This window comes from Myotis yumanensis, unplaced genomic scaffold (genome assembly GCF_028538775.1).
Source record: "Myotis yumanensis isolate MYYU_CA2020_CCGP unplaced genomic scaffold, mMyoYum1.0.hap1 SCAF_16, whole genome shotgun sequence".
Lineage (NCBI taxonomy): Eukaryota > Metazoa > Chordata > Mammalia > Chiroptera > Vespertilionidae > Myotis > Myotis yumanensis.
Window position 1 is genome coordinate 36,950,069 of NW_027223767.1, and position 20,051 is coordinate 36,970,119.

General features: G+C 48.8%; 1 long non-coding RNA gene across 2 annotated transcripts; it reads left to right on the forward strand.

The window, feature by feature from the left end:
* Positions 1-225: 225 nt before the first annotated feature.
* Positions 226-19,445, forward strand: LOC138994346 (uncharacterized). 2 transcript variants are annotated; one of them, XR_011468423.1, is made up of 5 exons: positions 226-253; positions 13,699-13,896; positions 14,052-14,195; positions 15,536-17,266; positions 18,491-19,445. It is a non-coding gene; the product is annotated as an uncharacterized lncRNA (long non-coding RNA). The 2 variants fall into 2 exon arrangements; XR_011468422.1 differs by lacking the exon at positions 226-253 and adding an exon at positions 468-644.
* The last annotated feature ends 606 nt before the right edge of the window (positions 19,446-20,051 follow it).

Sequence of the window (20,051 nt, forward strand, 5' to 3'; positions counted from 1 at the left end):
GACTCTGCCAGTAGCGCCGCCGGGTGCACTCAGGTATGAAAGCGTGAGCAAGAGTCCCGAGGGCCTGTATCCGCGCTCCACCGCGCAGGCGCAGGGCCCCTCCCACCAGCCACTGCGCCGCGCCAGGGCTAGAGCATAGAGGTGCGGATCCCTCCACACCCCTAGAGAGGAAGCGCAGGCTCCCTGGGGGCGGACTTCCGGCGGCGGCCCACTTCCGGCTCCGCCCCGCCCGCCCAGCCCACGGAGTTCACAGGTAACCAGAGGTGTCAGGCTGGCTTCCTTCTCCAACCTGTTCCGGGCCAGCGCGGGGGTTGTGGGGGGGCGGAGAAGGAGGGGCGTGCGACGGGGGCGTGGACCCCAGAAGTCGAGCTTGGAGCCCCGGGAGGCGCTTGCTCCGCGGACCCACGTGCGGCGGGTTTGAGGGGCGGAAAGGGAGGAGTCATGGAGCTGCCACTTTGCAGCCCTAGTGATGCCTCGGGGTGGGCCCCTCGAATACCCAGCGCCGCGGACTTATTTCTTATAACTACTCGAGGCCATCTGGCTCGTAGAATATAATGGTGATGCTCCAATATCAAAACAGGTGATTTTAGGGCCTGTTTCGAGTATCTGAGAGAACGACCCACTTGCCCATTTTTAAATTTCAGGTAACTAAAAAAAAATGCATCTTAGTATTGAATTGTGGCCAGATAGGGGAGAGAGGAGTTAAGTTAAACGATGAGGAACTGTGGCCCTGGAAGAAGAATGGGGCACAAGGGGAACACGCAGAGTGCCATTTGGAAGGATGGAGGTACTGGGGTGCAGGGGGTCGGAATGCCCTCCGGGGGGCCGGGGGCTTAGACTCAAGTTCTCGTACAAAGAAGAATTGGGACTCGCGCGCTTTTATATTATTTGCAGAATATGTACTGGGCTGGGTTCTTTTCCAGGGTAGCCACTGGCCATAGGCGCTAACTGCCTGAACTTTTTGAACTGGAGTTTCCTCAACATTGAAGTGAGGGGACCCGCCCTGGCCGGGTTGGCTTAGCGGGTAGAGCCTTGGCCTGAGGACTGACGGGTCCTGGGTTCGATTCCTGGTCAGGGCACATGCGCAGGTTGTGGGCTCGATCCCCGGCGTGGAGCGTGCAGGAGGCAGCTGATCAATGACTCTCTCGCATCCTTGATGTTTCTATCTCCCTCTCCCTTCCTCTCTGAAATCAATGAATATATATTGAAAAAAAAGAAGAAATGAGGATACCTGCCATCCTGACCTACCCTGTGTGGTTGTGTAGTGGAACGTGTCCTTTTACGAATCGAATTTACTTTCTCGGACACTATTTTAAAGATTGTGTTGGGGGAATATTTCATTTAAAGAAGCTTTTACCATCATGTGTTCCTGAAGGGGAAATAAAAGGTGGACAAATGAGTTTGGGATTTGAACTCCGGTCTCTGAGCACAGTGAATAATCGATTATGAATCTGTTCTGGGAAGCCCTGCAGTAATGGAACTCTTCTAACTTTGATTAGCCTGGTGTTTCTCAAGTGTTGTGACTGGAGAAACTTGAGTAACACCCTATTAATGTCTCTCTCCGAATGGTATTTCCCAGAACCTATTTTGGGAAATGCTGACATAAAGAAATCACTTACCTGGGTGGGCTCAGATCTGCTCAAAAGGCACTCTCACTTCTCAAAAGACATTTCAGAACTACTCTTTAAAAGTCATCTGACTGGATTTCACTAAGGGTAGTTTCCATTTTACCAACATTGCAGAAAATGGTCTGTAATTAATGAAGTACTACAAGTCCTATAGCAGTTGGAAAAGGAAGTGAGCCCTTCTTGTTCCTCCTACATGCACAGTGTGTAATGTCTCAATGTCATTGAGCAAATATTACCAACATATAATTACTAACACAATGGAAGTAATTATTTGGAAAAAATATATAAAAATTGTTCCAAGTGGTAATTCTACAATTTAGAGTTTTTTAAACAGACTTCTTAGGAAAATTGTTCATGGATTCCTAGAAGAGCCCAATTTACTAAGATACAATTAGCATTTTCTCCTATAAAGAGAGTGTAATTTAAAACCATTTAAGTCGGGGGGGGGGGTGGTAAGAGATCAACCAAAGGACTTGTATGCATGCATATAAGCATAACCAATGGACATAAGACACTGGGGGGTAGGGGAGGCCAGGGGATTGTCAAGGGTGGGGGGGAAAAAAGGAGAAATATGTAATACCCTTTGTAATAATTTAAGCAATAAAAAAATATATTAAAAAAAAAAAACACATTTAAGTGTGCCCAGCCGGCATGGCTCAGTGGTTGAGCGTCAACCTATGAACCAGGAGGTCGTGGTTCAATTCCTGGTCAGGGCATACCTGGATTGCGGGCTCAATCCCCAGTGTGGGGGTGCAGGAGGCAACTAATAAATGATTCTCTCTCATCATTGATGTTTCTATCTCTCCCTTTCCCTTCCGCCCAGAAATAAATAAATAAATAAATAAATATTTTTTTTTAAAGAAACATTTAAGTGTGTTGTATGTATACATTAAGTGACATTGATGGGAAACTTGCCCTAACAGTTTAGAATAAAATTTAATACAAGCATCGTCTTGAACTTCATTCAAAATCAAAGTAACAATAAAAGCTCTTAATGAAGTAGTTTCACATGTTTGACACAAGTGTCTGTCAAAGAGAGCTTCTTAGTATGTTAGAAACTTGCAATTTCAAGCAAGACCTGCCTAAGGATGACAGTAACAATACGTTGGAGTGTCCTTGTTCCAGTGCCTGGACTTCCATTCTGTAGGGCCAGAGACCTAATTGCCTTAGCTCACAGAGATAAGCAGGCTTCAGAGGATATCCTGAGTTTGCTAACCAAACTCAAAAGGGACTGATGTATAAAACTAAAATGTGAGCTCATTCCTTTCTAGTGAAAAATATAAAAATATAATTACCAGTGTTGGATAATGTTATTTGCCAACAGTGTGCTCCTTCCTGAAGGAAAATTATATGGGAGTCCAGATTCTTACACTACAGTATAGAATCAAAGCGATGAAAACGATGTCCCCGTTTAATGGCATCAGGTGTCTTCACTCTACAGACACACCTGTCAGATGGGCCAGACATTCATTTTCATGGGTGAAAAGTACTCTCTTCCGTGGTGCTAGGGGCAAAATAAGTCATTTTGCCTTCATCCCTTTCAGAGATGCTCTCCCCGCCCCCCTCTCCCTTTTTAAAAAATTTTTCTTTTTAGTGAGAGTAGAAGGGAGTGAGAAGACAGACAGAAACATCGATGTGAGAGAGGGACGTCGATTGGTTGTCTCCTGTATGCACCCTAACCAGGGCAGGGGATCAAGCCTGCAACCTTGGTAGGTGCCCTTGACCAGAATCAAACCTGGGACCCTTCAGTCCAAGGGCTGACACTATCCACTGAGCCAAATTGGCTCAGGCTCCTCATATTCTTTCTCAAGCTAGACTACAATGCTTAAGACTTGGTTTAAGCTTTTCAGTTTACAGTCCCTATCCAGGTCTACCTCCCTGAAGTTGCACCCAAGTCACCCAGTTTGGATTTGGGGTCTTCACAAAATCCCTTGGGTCCTTTCTATTGATGACTGCTTTCATTCTATATATCTCATTCTATATAAGTTTAAGTGTCTGTTGCCCCCTTGTTGGTTCGAAACCTTAGAAGCTTCCTGGGTGAGATCTGAAAGTGTTCCCATACAGTGAAGGCAAGGAGAAAGGGAAGAAAACGGCAGTCCACTCCAGTTTGCAGGCGGTGTTACCAAACTAAAGGGTTTGCTTGCCTGCAGGCATCCAAGCCCACTTAAACACCAACAGGAGTTTGTAGCCAAGAAAATGAAGGTTTATTTTATTATTCTTTTCAATCCTCACCTGAGGATATTTTTTCCATTGCTTTTTATTTGTTTTGTTTTTTTTTTAAATATATTTTATTGGTTTTTTACAGAGAGGAAGGGAGAGGGATAGAGAGCTAGAAACATCGATGAGAGAGAAACACCGATCAGCCGCCTCCCGCACACCCCCCACCGGGGATATGCCCGAAACCAAGGCACATGCCCCTGACCGGAATCGAACCCGGGACCCTTCAGTCCGAAGGCCGACGCTCTATCCACTGAGCCAAACCGGTCAGGGCTAAAGAGACACATCAGTTGATTGCCTCCTGCACGAGTCCTGACCAGGGGCCAGGGATCAAACCTGCAGCCCACTTATGTGCCCTTGAGTGGGAATCAACCCTCGACCCTTCGGTGCCAACTCTCTAACCACTTAGCAACACCAGCCAGGGCAAAGTTTTATTTTTAAGGTAATAATACCCGGAGTCACAGGTGAGAGGGAAGAAAATGGCTCTCTGATGGCTTCCAGGGGGTGGGTTACATAGAAGGAGAATCATTAATCATGGTGTCTAAGGGGGTTAGGGTCATGATCTCCACTGATTGTGTTGGTGCCAGGGTAGGGGACAGGTGATCATTGCTTCTGGTCCTGATTTCGCTTCCGCTAGTTTCACAAGGATGTGGTCGGTGGAGTTGGCTCACTTTTCCGAGTCTGGAGCTGAAACACAACTGAGGCCTAGATGTTATCTTTGACCAAAACTGTCTCTGTGGTCAGTAGGCCTGAGGCTTTGTTCCTGGCGTTGCTTAGTGCTGAGCAGCAACCAGGGCCTCATTATCCTGAGGGCTTAAAGATTAAGGGAGTGGACGTGCAAGGGAGAAGGAAGCAGGTAAGCCAGGGTGCCGGACTAGGCCAGTTTGTTTCATTTTTAACTAATTTTATGTATCTTAATTTTTATTGAGTTTATTGGGGTGACATCTATAAGAATAAAAGGGTAATATGCTAATTAGACTGAACAGCCGAATGACCTTCTGGATGAAGGCCGAGGGCCGAGCCCCTTGCACGAATTTCGTGCATTGGCCTCTAGTTAGTTAATAAAATTATATAGGTTTCAAGTGTCCAATTCTATAATCATCTGTATATTGCATTGTGTTCACGACCCAAAGTCAAGTCTCCTTTCATCACCATTTATCCCCCTTTTACCCTCTTCTACCTCCCCTACCCCCTTTTCCTCTGGTAATCATCATACTGTTGTCTGTGTGTATGAGGGTTATTGTTTTTTCTTAATCCCTTCACCCTTTTCACCCAACCCCCCTCCTTCTGACAACTGTCAGTCTGTTCTCTGTATCTATGACTCTGTTTCTGTTTTGTTCATTAGATTCCACATATAATTGAATCCTATGGTATTTGCCTTTCTCTGACTGGCTTATTTCACTTAGTATAATACTCTTCAGGTCCATCCATACTGTTGCCTAGGTAAGATTTCATTCTTTTTTTATGGCTGAGTAGTATTTCATTGTATAAATGTACCATAGATTTTTTTTTTTTATCCACTCATCTACTGATGGGCACTTGGCTGCTTCTAGATCTTAGCTATACTATATAATAAAAGGCTAATATGCAAATTGTGCCCTCGATGGGGAGTTCGACCAGGAGTCCAATCAGGAGGTGGGGGATCAGGGTGGGCCGGCTGGACCCCACCTGTGCACGAATTCATGCACCAGGCCTCTAGTTGTGAATAATGCTGCAATGAACATAGGGTGCATATATTCTTTTGAATTGGTGTTTCAGGTTTCTTTGGATATATTCTCAAAGTGGAATCGCTGGGTCATAAGGCAGTTACATATTTAATTTTTTAAAGTAACTGCATACTGCTTTCCACAGTGGCTGCACCAGTCTGCATTCCCAACAACAGTGAACAAGGGTTCCCTTTTCTCCACATCCCAACCAACACTTGTTATTTGTTGATTTATTGATGGTAGCCATTCTGACAGATGTGAGGTGATATCTCACTGTGGTTTTAATTTTCATTGCTCTGATGAGTAGTGACCTTGAGCATCTTTTCATATGTCTATTGGCCATCTGTATGTCCTCTTTAGAGCAAAGTGTCTATTCAGGTCCTTTGCCCCTTTTTTAATTTGGTTGTTTATGTTTTTGGTGTTGAGCTATATAATTCTCTTTTTTCTTTCTTTTTCTAAAATATATTTTTATTGATTTCAGAGAGGAAGGGAGAGGGAGAAATAGAAACATCAATGATGAGAGAGAATCATCAATCAGCTGTCTCCTGCACGCTCCACACAGGGGATCAAGCCTGAAACCCAGGCATGTGCCCTAACTGGGAATCGAATTGTGGCCTCCTAGTTCATAGGTCGATGCTCAACCATTGAGCAATCCAGGCTAGGTGAGCTGTATGATTTATAAATTTTGGACATTAACCCCTTACCAGATATATCATTGGCAAATATGTTCTCCCATTCATTGGGTTGTCTTTTCATTTTATTAATGTTTCCTTTTGTGCAAAGACTTTTTAGTTTGATGTAGTCCCATTTGTTTATTTTTTTCTTTTGTTTCCCTTGCTCTAGGAGATATAGCCAAAAAAAAATATTGCTATGAGAAATGTCCAAGATTTTACTGCCTATGTTTTCTTCTATGATTTTTATGGTTTAATACATTTAAGTCTTTAATCCATTTTGAGTTTATTCTTGTGTATGTATGGTATAAGAAGGTGGTCTCAATTCATTTTTCTGTGCATATCTGTCCAGTTTTCCTAACACCATTTATTATATAGACTGTCTTTACCCCATTGTATGTTCTTGCCTGGATGAGGCTAGTTTGAATCAAAAAGGGGGAAAGGAGAAAAGGTCATATTAAGGAAGTGATGTTTCTGCATGGTTCAAGGAGCTTACATACGAGACTTATCCTGGGCCTCTGCCCAGTGCGACGCCAGATAGGCCCATCAGCCACACTGCCGCTGCTCTGACTTCTGTTGCAAGGCCTGGTGACTGGCACCCCACCGGGGAGGGGTTCTGGGCTTGTTTAAGATGTGGTGGAAAGAGATGGCCCATCCACAGTCCAGGAGCTTTGCCGGAGGGAGCCAGCTGATGACACACCTTGGAGCCAAGAGCATGACTAGGTAGCCTGCCACCTGTGACCTCAGCATCCCCAGGCTCTGTTCCAGTTCCTGCCTGTCATCTCCTGTGTCCTTCCTGGCAGCCCTGACCTTTAGGGGGAAGAAGGGGAGGGGGAGAGAAAGATCCTCCAGCTCTCAAAAATGCTTTCCTCTTCTCCTTAGGGAGCGAGTTGGGCTTAGGCAAGGCCTACAAAGAGTAGGGGTCTTAATGAGGCTTAGGCGGATTTAGAATTGCTTGTGTCATTTATACATTCCTCCATTTAACATTTATTGAGCTCCTACTATGTGTCAGACATTCATAGACGCTGGGATAGCAAAGACATTTAAGACAAGTGGCTTCCAGTCAAGTAGTAGGAGACAGCCACATACACCAACGCAATGGCACATCAGAGGTGCCACGACAGACACCTGGAGGGTAGAGGAAGCGTCTAAGTGTAGGCACTTACTGTCTCTTAGTGCGACATCACGGAGGGATTCTGGAAGATTTGGTGGTGGTTTAGCTGCATCTTGAAGAATGTGAGGAGGTTCTTGAGGCAGATGGCAGAGGAGACAGCCAATCAATGTTTCTCTCTCATCGATGTCTCAATGTTTCTATCTCTCTCCCTCTCTCTAAAATCAATAAAAAACATTTTTTTAAAAAAGAAGACACCCCAACTAGTCCTCTGGCTCACATCAGAGTAGTCTGTTGAACTTGAGTCTGACTACATCACTCACCTGCTCCAAATTCCTGAATGGCTTCCTTTGGGGAACATTGGACCACCTTTGAAAGGCATAGGAGATCTTCATGATCCACCTTTGTTCAGCACCTGCGAACAGCTTGCTTCGAACACACCAGACTGGCACACACCTCTGCTCTGGCACACCCTCTGCCCCCACTGCGGGGTCTTCCTTCTGCTCTTTCTCCACAGAAGCCCCAGCATCCTTCAGTCTCAGCTTCGAGGTTCTCTCCCCCTACTCCTCACATGGAATCAGTCGTACAAGCTCCCTCCCACTGCGCTCTGTACTTTATGTTGCTCCCATTGTAGTGAGACCAGTGTCACTGTATCACAACATTCCAGGGTTGCACCTTCTCTGCTTCCTTACCCGTAAAATGGGATCATAACCTCTTAGTGTGGGTGGGAGGATTGATCCTGAGAAGTGGCAGCAGCGGTTTGGGAAAGTGAGTCAGAGAAAGGAGGGCGGCCCAGGGTGCATTCTGTGGGCCACCGAGTCCTAGGCGACAGGGGCCTCTGGAGAAACAGCCGCCCCAGAGGAGAGGGAGCTCCCGGGACAGGCTCTTCACCTCCAGTATTCTGGCCAAGCAGTGCCGATTCTTCAGGACCTACAGGCAGCGTAGAAACCTAAGCAGATACTGTTGTCATTACACCAAGTATCTGTCATTCAAGACCACAAGGGATGCTCTTCCGCTCGGTGCCTCCAGCATCTCCGTGGACACTTCTCAGAGTTGGGTCCCCACGCACCCCCCAGGCCCAGGTGGCAGACCAGCTTACCTTCTGGAGAAATGCCATCCTCGGCCTGTACTGCTGGCCTTGATTTGTCATCCTGGACCCTGGATGAATTCAGAACCAGAACACCACAGGGAGAGAAGAGGAGAGGCCCGCAAGTGAAAGGGCCAGCGTGCCTCTCATGCCCTTAACTCCAAGGGATGTTTGGGGGACCCGGAGGGCGTGGGCAGGGGCGCCCCTTTACTAGCGCTGGGCTCCTGCCCCTGGGAAAGCAGCTGGATCCGCGCCAGCCAATCAGCGAGCCGTGCCGCGAGCTTTTCAGCATGTGTGGTGCTTGCGCCCACCTGCCGCCAGGGGGCGGTGTGTGGCTCCGCTGTGACGCGGCAGAGCCTCAGGTGAGACTCGCGAGTGGGAGGATCTGTTGCAGAGAGCGAGCCTCGGCCCACAGCACTAAAGCCTGGACAAGTGAAAATAGTTCACACGGGCTTTGGGTCCCTGGCTGACCTGCCACCAAGCCACTGGATGGCCGTTAGTAAGTTACTTAAGCATCACAAGCAGATCAGTTTCCTCATCTAACCAGAGAAAGGCAAATGAGTGGGTGGGAAATGACACCTGTCTGTCCGGTGGTGAGGACGGAATGAATAACTGAGTCAATTGGCAGTGGAGCGTAGTTGGCTGAGATGAATGCTCACCTGCCAGATGGGCTGGCTCTGAACGCTGGATTTGCCACCTAGCTGTTGGATCTCAGTGGAGATATGAAAACTCTGTGGCCTTCATTTTCCCATTTGATCAGTGAGGATACTGCACCCTCTTCCTGTGTGTTTTGTTTGGGGTTGGGTGTTTTTTGGGGGGGAGGGGAGAGAGGGGTGGTTTTGGTTTTGAGATTACTGAGCTAATGCTTGTAAAAGCACTTGTAACCATGGCAGACATGTGCTGAATGTTGGATAAACCATAGCTTCTCTTATGTCTTTTGAGACTCTAAAGATCACCATGCCTAGTTGCTCTGTTATAGACATAATCTGAGTTATCTGTCATGTCATGTCCGAATAATAAGAGAACTGTTGGAGTAGTAAATGGAGGTGAGAATACAGGCTCTGCATGCAAGCGGATTACTTGGCGTCAGATCCCAACTCGTACTTACTAACTAGCTATGTGTTTTGGGGCAAGTTACCCTCTCTGTGCTTCTGTTTGTGTAAAGTGGGGATGATGCAATGATTGCCTACCTCATAGAGTTGTTAAGGGGAGAGATCAGTAGATATCAGTTGTTATTAATATTAGTATTATTAAAGATAGTGGAATAGAGCGCACAACTTGAAAATAGTCTCAACTTGACAGTTACCTCCCACTCCTTATTCTCAATTTATTCATCTATAAAAGGAGGGGTGAGCCCTGGCCAGTGTGGCTCAGTTGTTGAGTGTCGTCCTGTGCACCAAAAGATTGCTGGTTCGATTCCTGGTCAGGGTACATACCGAGGTTGTGGGTTTGATCCCTGGTGCAGGAGGCAGCTGATCGATGTTTCTCTCTCCCTTCCTCTCTCTCTAAAATAAATTAAAACTTTTTAAAAGGGGGGGGGTGATGAGATGACAAGATGGGACCTCTGAGGTCTAACACTCAGGATTCTCAGGATCGGAGACACGCTTGCTTTTCATGTCTAGAGCCGGGCTACTGGCAGGCGGCAGATAAAGCAGATGTCAGAAAAGGGTGGGTAGACCTTGCCATAAGCGGTGCATTATTTGAACAACTCTCCAGATAATCTGGTTCCCACCCGGGCGGAAGAGCCCAGTTCCTGCCAAGCCACCCAGACATCTTAGCTCAGAATTAAAGCACTGGAATAGCAGTTTCAGAAACCAAACCCTGAAGTCGGGTTGACTCACAGGAAAATGACTTGGCAGAAAGCCAGGACATGCAGCCTGCAGCTCCAGCTGGGCCTGTGCAGTTGTGTGTGGAAGGGGGAAGCCACACACTTCATCCAGGTGATCAAACGCTTTGGAAACAGTTGGGCAAAGCAATTTCAGAATTGCTTTAAATGTGTGTGTATCTGCGACCCTTTCCCCATTCTCATGTTTTGTTGATTTGGGCTTTCTCCCTTTTTTCCTTAATCAGGTTAGATCGTGATTTATCTACTAAGATGAGATAGCGTGACTGTGCGTGTGTGACTGTGTGTGTGGTTACTTGAGAGCGAGATTTTATTGAATAGTTAGCACTTTCAGATCATCTCGTCATTGGCTGCTTGTGCTGTTTAAATGAGTTGACAGACGTGAGGGGGCTCTGTAAAGCAGAAAAAAACCCAGGTATACAGAGTGACCACCTGGGGCTCTATGCAGCTCTTGTGCTCAGTAGTTCACGGTATCCTCTTGCACTCTCCAGAGCGACTATGGATGATAAATCCCGATCATGCTGACCACATGTCCTGACAATGATCTCATCGAGCCTCCTCGTTTCCTAGATGAGGAGACATCATGGGGTGGTGGGAAGAGAATGTGACTAGGACTCAGGACACCCGGATTCTGATTCCAGATCTATTCCTGACCCATTGGGGGATGCAGGCAAGTCACATCACCTCTTGAAGGCCCAATCCCTGCGAATCATTCAGCACTTCCCAAGGTTGGCAGTACAGGTCGTGCCTCTCAAACCGAGGCACACGCTGGAGAAAATGTGAAAATGAAGTTCTGATCCAGTAGATCCAAGTGAGACTAAGGTTCTGCATTTCCAACAAGCTCCCAGGCAATGCCCATGCTGACCTCAATACGAGTAGCAAAGGTCAAAAGCACTTGTTCCACAGATTATAAATCAATATGATATTTAACTGAAAAAGTGGGAAGAGGGTTATAGTGCAATACATTCAGAAATCCATATGCCTAATACATGTAAAAGGGTTGCTATGCAGGGCTTCCCAAAACCTGGCACACTTCCAAGGAGAATGACTTGAACAACTCAGAAAAAAAGATTTTCAGAAAGACAAAGGTCTTTATTTTGCAAACCAATGGCAGCAGAGGCAAAAAGGCAGCTGGTTTGCTATGCCCAAGCTCAACCCCCCACCAGGACAAAGACACGAGGTCCTTGATTGCTTGCCAGACTTAAACCTCTTTGCAAGGAAAATATTTTCACCCACAGCTCCTTCCACATCCCCACCCCACCCCCTGGCTCATATTTTGGACCATGGGACTTAACACCTGGCAAACTGGACCAGGGACACTGGAGGACCTGCCCCAGGCCACCACTCCATAGACAGGCCGATTGTGACATGGCCTGATATATAATGATGCCCTGGAGCAACCAGACTGTCACTCTTGGAAATAGCCACTCGAGCTGGCTAGGAGAGGTGGCCAAATCTGGAGAAAAAAATTTTTTAAAGCCCCACCGTGGAATCAGGCCCACGATGAAGCAAAGCCAGGGGTGAGCTCAAGTTATGAATGAGGGAGACAGACTCTGAGCAGGCAGTGAAGCCTCGGGTAGACACAAGAATGGAAGAGCAGCACAGAGCTAAGATACCCCAAGAGCTCTTACGAATGGAACTGAAGGCCACTGGAGGCTCTTGTTAGGTCACAAAGAGCAAAAGGTATCATCTTTAGTTAGCTTTCCCCAGAGGGAATGGGCTACAGATTAGGGAATGATGGAAACAGCATAGTGGTGTTCCAGCAAGACGCCTATGGACCAGAGGGGAAAAGTGAGCGTTGTCCCTCCCATCCAGGGAGCCCAAAGCATATCAGCAGCAGCGGAATTTGTAGCAACAGCGGAACTGCGTTGTCATCATATCTTCAATCTGTCCAACCTCACCCTCTTCTGACCCTGGTCTTGATGCCATATTGAATGTGTTGTCCTTGTCCTGATTTTTCATTTACACTTTACTATTTTATATTATGCACATCCTGTATGCCTCATTGACTCAATTCTAAAAAGAGACATGGTATAAGTAAATAGATCAGATGAGAACTAATTTAAGTGGAATCAAGTCTGAATGACCATATCCCCCAAAATCCTCCTTAACCAGTGTGGGTGAGACCATAGAGATAGGTCTGTAGTTCCACATCACAAGATTCACCCTAAATTGCATCCTGTTAAAAATCATAATGATGCCCTAACTGGTTTGGCTCAGTGGATAGAGCGTCGGCCTGGGGACTGAAGGGTCCCAGGTTCGATTCCGGTCAAGGGCATGTACCTTGGTTGCGGGCACATCCCCAGGAGGGGGTGTGCAGGAGGCAGCTGATCGATGTTTCTCTCTCATCGATGTTTCAAACTCTGTATCCCTCTCCCTTCCTTTCTGTAAAAAATCAATAAAATATATTAAAAAATAAATTAAAAAAAATAAAAATCATAATGATTTGGCCCTAGCTGGTTTGGCTCAGGAGACAGAGTGTCAGCCTGCGGACTAAAGGGTCCCAGATTCGATTCCGGTCAAGGGCACATGCCAGGGTTTCGAGCTCAATCCCCAGTGTGGGGTGATCAATGATTCTTTCTCATCACTGATGTTGCTATCTCTCTCTCTCCATCTCTCTTCCTCTCTGAAATCAATAAAAAATATGTATATATTTTAAAAATCATAATGATTTGGATTGCAAGATTGATGACACATGTTTATATTTTCAAACAAAGACACAAAATAAAAGAAGAGCCAATACATTAGGAACAGCACTCGGTTCCAAAAGTTCTCGCCAGCGAGAGTCAGTGTGCTTTGATCAAGAGCTGATCAACTGCCCACACTGACTCAGCATCTCTGGGCTAAAGTGCAGTGTTAGGATTCCTAATTGTTATCAGAAGTCATTGTGGGAATGAGTCATGCGAATTCTTTATGAACAAATTCTGATCTGAGCCAAAACTGTTGTCAGGATTTCCAGCCTCTCTCTCTGCCATCTACCGTAGGAGACGTTTCTTTCACAGTTTAGGACCCAGGAAAACTCAGTTTTCTTTGAAACCACCCACAAGGTGTCCTTTCCCTGATCAAGAGTTGTTTCCTTTTCCATCTCAGCCAGCAGAACACTTCGAGTATATATGGCAGTAGGCTCCCTTGAAACAACTGAAACAAGTCTTTGGTTTTTAATTTTCTTCTCCAACCTGTTTTCCTATTTGAGTTCATATACCATGGGTTTTATAGTCTGGGCTTTTTTCTTTGAAGCCACAACAACTCATTTTTGGAATGACTCTGGATATAAATATGCTAAATAAATGATATGTGAATGGTGAGTGGGAGATGGCTTGATGAATTTGGACAAGATGGGGAAGAAAGGGAAAAAATGAGCCATCTCAACAGCCTTCAAGATAAACAACTCTATTTACCCAAATGATTTTTTGGAACTGCGTTGTTTTATTTTAGTCCAAGAAGCCTGCTGGAGAAAGAACAGTGTGGTGAAAATATATTCGAGTTTGATAAACATCTTGCTCTTCTGACAAGACAATTGATTAGAGCTCGTCTGTTCATCTAAATTGATCAGCTCAGCTCAGAAGTAAAAGGATGTGTCTCATTCCTGCGAGGCTAGGCCGCCTCTTTCCCCTGCACCTCCATAATTTCCAGGTGAGGTGGGTAAGTGAGGGAGGGAGGAAGGGGGGAGGATGCGGATGGCTGCCAGGCCTTCAAGGATGTCACATAGAATGATCTGACCTAAGAAAGACCTCCTAGCCACCCCAATAGGTCCCCCTGTAATAAGAAATATTTTCTCTCCATCCTAGGGAGCGGAGTTCTTACAATGAGTCCAGAGCAGAAATTTCCCAGAAACACCTGCTAGAAATTATCAAAGGCAAACATGACGATACTGTCCCATCTTCTCTACCCCCCCGAGACGCCGCAATACGCCTCCTTTACGCGGAAGTCAGGTGGGTCTGCTTAATAATATTGATGTCTTTGCTTTTATAGGTCTCTTTTTTTCCACTATAAATATACACTGCTCACTACTGCAAATTTAGAAATAGAGGAAAAGCATTTGTAAAAATTTAATAATATCTAATCTGGGGACAGAAGTTTAAATAACCTGAAATGGAATGTCCGAGGGAAAGGAATGTACTGGAAGTGAGGAGGTTTGGACTCTGGTCCAACCCTGCTATAACTAGCTGGGGTGACCTCAAGTGAGTGATTTATTCTTGATGAATTTTTTTCTTCACTTGTAAAAGGGAAGGCTGGGCCCGGCACACCCACGCTTATAGCATTCCAGGGTCGCGGGACAGTTAAGCAGGCAGATGCGTTAGCCTCGCTGCCCGGGGTCCCATTTCCAGCACTGCCATTCAGGAGTTGTTGGAGCCTGTTTCATAGCCTGTCCGTGTCCCAGTGTCCCCATCCATAAATGACGACGGTGGTCATCTCTCTCACATCCTGATGATTTGGTGAACATTGGCCGCCATCCTTATCTTAAACGTGGCCCAGCCATATCGCACGCTGCGCAGACCTCTTTCCTGAGAGCCACACATCCAGTGTTGTCTGCGCATCGCTGTGACCTCACGTGGCATCTGGGATCTCAACTTTGTGGTCACAGTCCAAACCTGAGAGCATACTGCCCAGGCTGCAGCTCTGCCTCCGTCACTGTTCCCCAGCTCAGCAAAGAATACCAACACCCGCCCCCCTGCTCCTGCCACTCACCTGGGAGCCGACCAGATACCTGCCCTGTTCTAGCTCCTGCAGGCCCGTTCGACTCGCAAACTAAACTCAGGTCTCCAACTCAGCCTTTATCCGAAATGAAAATGCTATCTCCATGCTCAATCTATCCAACTCAGGCAGAGACCCCACACTCATTCAGGTCTTAAGGGAGCCCTGGGTGGCCTGGGGAGAGGAGTGGATTTTAGTGCTGGGCCCCTCTGAGTTTAAGCACCCCAACCTGAATTCCCACTGGCAGGCATTCAAGACAGGTACCTCCACCCCCAAGGACACCCAGCCCCTACCTCCCTTGCCTGTGAGTGAGGAGGGCTGAGGGTGCTGCTCAAGGATGGGAGGGCGAAAGCACCTCATTCCACGTGGGGGACCCAGGCCTGCTGTACTGCCTCCACCTGTCCTCAAGCCTCTGCTCTGTCAGATCTCCTTGGGGCACCACAGGTGATACTGAAGGAGACAGCCCACCTTTCCTGGCTGTCTACAGGGTGCTGGGTCCTTGCACCTCTCAGCTCATTCAGTCCTCACAACATCTCCAGAGAGAAACTGATCCCCATTCATGATCCCCATTTTACAGATGGGGAAACTGAGTCCAAGAGGCTTTAAAATACCGCCCGGGTCATGTAGCCTTGAATGGTAAGTGACAGAGCTGGGGTTTCACCCCAGGCAAGCTGGTTCTACCGAGTCCACACTCTGCCCTGCTCTGGCCCTGGTGGACACCAGCTGACGACCCTCAGGGACACAGGCCACCATGCTCTCCCCCAGCGTTCTGACTTCCCTAGTGCTCCTGTAGCAGGCTCAGCCATTCCTTCAGCTTCCAGCAGGCACCTCTTCCCAAGCAAACAGATGGGGAGCAGGACCAAGTGTGTCCGCCCAACCGCGACATCCCAAAGCGAGGGACTTTCCAAGGCTCCCACCCCGCGTTCTGGCTCTGATTTTCCTGGGAATGCCGCCGCCGTCTTCAAGGGTGCAGGAAGGTGACTGATCCAGGAGACGCAGAGGACGTGAAAGCACAGGCACCTGCGAGGATTGTCTAACATCCGCACGGTCCCCTTTCTTTATTTAGGCACTTTCAGATCCCATCCCCGTCACCCTTACATCTCTGCTCCCCAGTGGGTCTAAATGCTGCCTCCCTCCCCCTCCTCCCCGGCCCACCCCCTGCCACCTGCTTCTTTAGTCATTTCAGGAGACTCACTTTTTCCTGGGCACGTGACCTCTGCCTGATTCCCTGCCTCCTCGTGGGTGACCGTTGCTGCAGGCCTGGGCCCCTTCCGGACCCTAGGCCCCATCAGAGCCCAGCTTCCTTCCTCTTCGTTAGCCCCGGTTCCGTGCCTGCTTGTGACACCCACTGCTCCCAGGGGCTCCCTGTCCCCTCTGGACTGCAGGCACTCCCCAGAGGTACAGCCAGGGGCTTGCCAACCTCCTCACACGGCCCCCCCCGCCCCCACTCTGCACTGCACACTTCTCCACCCGGGACCCCACCTGGAACTCAGCAGCCCTACCCCCCCCTGCCCCCACACCAAAGGTGGCTGTGGCTGACTTCTCTGCTTCCTCCCACACTCCCTCACTCAGACCTAAAGGCCAGCCTCCTCTGGGGCGTATAGTACCCCGCTCTGCCTCCTTTCACCCGCCGGGTATGGCTCCAGGTTTTTCCCCTGTGTCCTCATCGGGAGTGACTTCAGGGTTCCCCTGGGTGATCATCAGACTTCCGTTCTCATAGATCCCCCAGGACCTCTGTTGTCCCTGTACTTCACTACCCACCCCATGTCCAAAGCCACACCCTGCACCTTTCCCCACCCAGAACGATGCCACCCGTACAACTTGGATTTCAGCTCCTGGGCCTGTGAGCAGCTTCCAGTCCCACTCCCCCACTCCCCGCTCAATGCCGTCACTGCCAGCACCCACCCCATCAGGCCCTCCCTGTTCGCACATCCCAACCCCACTCAGCCTGGACTCCAGGTCAGTCATGTGAGCTAACTTTTCAGTAGCCTCTTTGGGCCCTCCCACCCCACAAACTCACCCTCAAATCCCCCAGGGCATTGGGGCAATTCCATATGCAAGTGAGTCAGAGAACTGGAGGGAAACCCAACTGTGAAACCCCAGCAATGCAATCCCAAGGTTACTGGCTCCCTCTGCAGCTCTTCCACACATTGGCCCTCCTCTCAAGTCCCCATCAAACCGCCAACCCTCTTCTTCTCCTCAGGCAAGATGGCATCCATCCACGCATTCATCCATCCGCTTAGCTACGCAGCTGGTGGCCTTGACTCCCGCCTCCCCCTCCACTCGTCTTCATTCACTCCTGTCAGAAGTAGGTGTCCCTTCTTCTGGTCAAGGCCACCACCTCCGGCTGTGCGTGCTCTTGAGTCTGATTCCTACTATCTCCTCCTTGGCCTTGCTCCATCCCCCGTCCTCTCCCTCTGGGATATGGGCTTTGCCAAGAATAGGCTGGTGAGACTGGTGGTATGGGTTGAATTGTGTCCCCCAAAGCTATGTCCTGACACTCAGTACTTCAGAGTGTGACCTTATTTGGAAATAGGGTCTCCACCGAAAAAAAACAAGTTAAAAATGAGGTTGGGGACCCTGACCGGGTAGCTCAGTTGGTTAACGCATTGTCCCAACATGCCAGGGCCCCCCTCAGAGCCACTCATCCAATGAATGCATAACTAAGTGAAACAACAAAGATCTCTCTCGCTCGCTCTCTCAAAAAATAAAATGAGGTTAGGTGGGCCCTAATCCAATATGATTAGTATCTGTATAAAACTCGAAAATGTGGACAGAGAGACAATGGCCTGAAGACACACAGGGAGCAGATGAGCAGATGGTCCTGTGCGTTCCTAGCCAAGGCTGAGGAGCATTAGCAAACCCCAGGAGCTGACGAGTTGGCCTAGAGTGTCCCAGAGGATCCTCCCCACAGCTGTCAGAGGGCCCTGCCCGCTCCCGGATTCAGGACTTGCAGCGTCCAGAACCGAGACAGTGCCTTTCTGTTGCCTTAAGTTGGGGGGCTTCGTCACGGCAGCCCCAGGAAACTCTGCAGCTGGGGACACAGACCCTGAGAGGGGCTCTGACACCTCTTCCTGGGAATACAGAGTCCTTCCTGGCAGTCACCGGTTTAAAATTGTAGCTCAAAAGTGACTCCAGAGGTCTGTGATGTGTGCTAATTTGTAAAGCCGAGGTACCCCGAGGGTGTATCCTAAGTACATTCGCGTCCCAGCTCCCGGCTCTGAGCCGGCCCCCCGCAGGCTTCCAGCGCTGTGGACTGAACCGATGCGGCTGGTCTCCTAGGGTAGGGGAAGTCCAGGGAGAGCCGGGATTTCCAGGAGTGGCCCCGAGCCTGGCACAGCTTTTGTGCCCATGCACACAGGCCAGCCCCTGGGACACACTGGCTCTCACGCATGGTCAGGACAACCCGGGGAGCTTCGAGATGGTCGGTGGAGTCTGCTGACAGTTTCCCAAGGGTGACTCAGCGCCGCACCGAGAAGCAGGCTGGGAACGAAGAGCCTGTGCTTTCCTGTCCTTCCTCCTGTCTTTCCAGGAAGCCCTTGGAACAGAGTCCGAAGCGCTCCCTCCAGCCAGCCCGGATCCTGCTTCCCGCTGCTCGAGGACCAGCGCCATCAGATAACATGGAAGTGTCTGTGAGCACCACGCTCCCCTTCGGAGACTGGAGCCTGCAGCAGCCCTCTCCTCCGCTGCCCAGGCCTTTCAAGTGGTCTGAATAGTGCATTCCACTTTCATCCGTCTCCTCTGTCCTGGGAATAATCTTTATAGTCTGCGGTTCCGCTCCTAGTAGGAGCTCAACAAATGTTTAATAGGATGAATTTTTAAAGCAATTTGAGTCGTCATGTCAAGGCTGGAGCAAAATGACACAAAGAAACCTCACTCAGCGGAGGTTTGTCAGCCACCCATTCCTATCAGGCTCCTGCCAGCACCCCTGCCAAGTGACCCTCTCAAACCAGGACCCACAGGTTTGCCGAATCCACCCCCTCTCCTCCCAGCTCACTCACAGCCCAGGCTCCCAGACCAGGAGGAGCCGGTGTTCAGGTGGAATTAGAATGATTGTGCTTTCAAGAGAAATGGAAGCCAGAGGTTCCTCAGAGTGTCTGATTGATGCATGGAAGGGTCCTCAGGGGGAGCTAACTACCCTGAGTGGGCAGGTTAGGAGCCTGGAGGACCCAGGAACACGATGCCCATAGGTCCAAGCCCCAGGCACAGTCCTGGCTCACAGTTCCAGCAGCCTGTTTGAACAAGCCAGCTGAGGGAGACTCTTCATGGGTCCAGCAAAAAAATATGTTTCTTCCCCAGCCAGCGTGGCTCAGTGGTTGAACCAGGAGGTCATGGTTCAATTCCCGGTCAGGGCACATGCCTGGGTTGCGGGGTTGGTCCCCAGTGGGAGGCGTGCAGGAGATAGCCGATCAATGATGCTCTCTCATCATTAATGTTTCTCTCTCTCTCTCCCCCTTCATCTCTGAAATCAATAAAAATATATATATATATATTTAAATACATTTCTTTAGGCAGCGTAATTGTCCATTGTTTCAACGGCTCTGTAGGACGTGCTCGCGCCTGGAAAAGCTTTACTGCATTTGCATGGGAGTTTGCATGGGATCGGGGCACAATCGACTGGTGGAATGAGTAGGTGCTGAGCTAAGGAATGCCACAGATCTGCAAGCATTTACGGAGCCCTTTCCTGTGTGCACGAGGTGGGAATCTAAGGCAAAGGACCCAGTCACTGGGGAAAGAGAGTCTGCCTGTGTTGGGGAGCCAAGAGTCCCACAGAACAGCATGGCCAGCACAGGAAAGAGGGCCCAGGGCACAGGCCTCGGGCCAGGCTGGGCTCCGATCCCGCTCGGCCACATCCATGCGCGGGCCCTGGACTGGAGATGTTACTCAACTTCTTCCTGTCTCAACTTCCTTACATGTACCAGTCACAGCCGCTTCTGAGGGTTGAATGGAGTGTGTGTGAAGCACTCAGAACAGTTGCTGGCACGATGTCAGTGTTCATTGGATTGACTGCACTATTAAGTGAGATACTATGTGTAAAGTGCTGAGCAGTGCCTGGCACTTACCACGCACTCAGTAATGTTAATTATTATCAT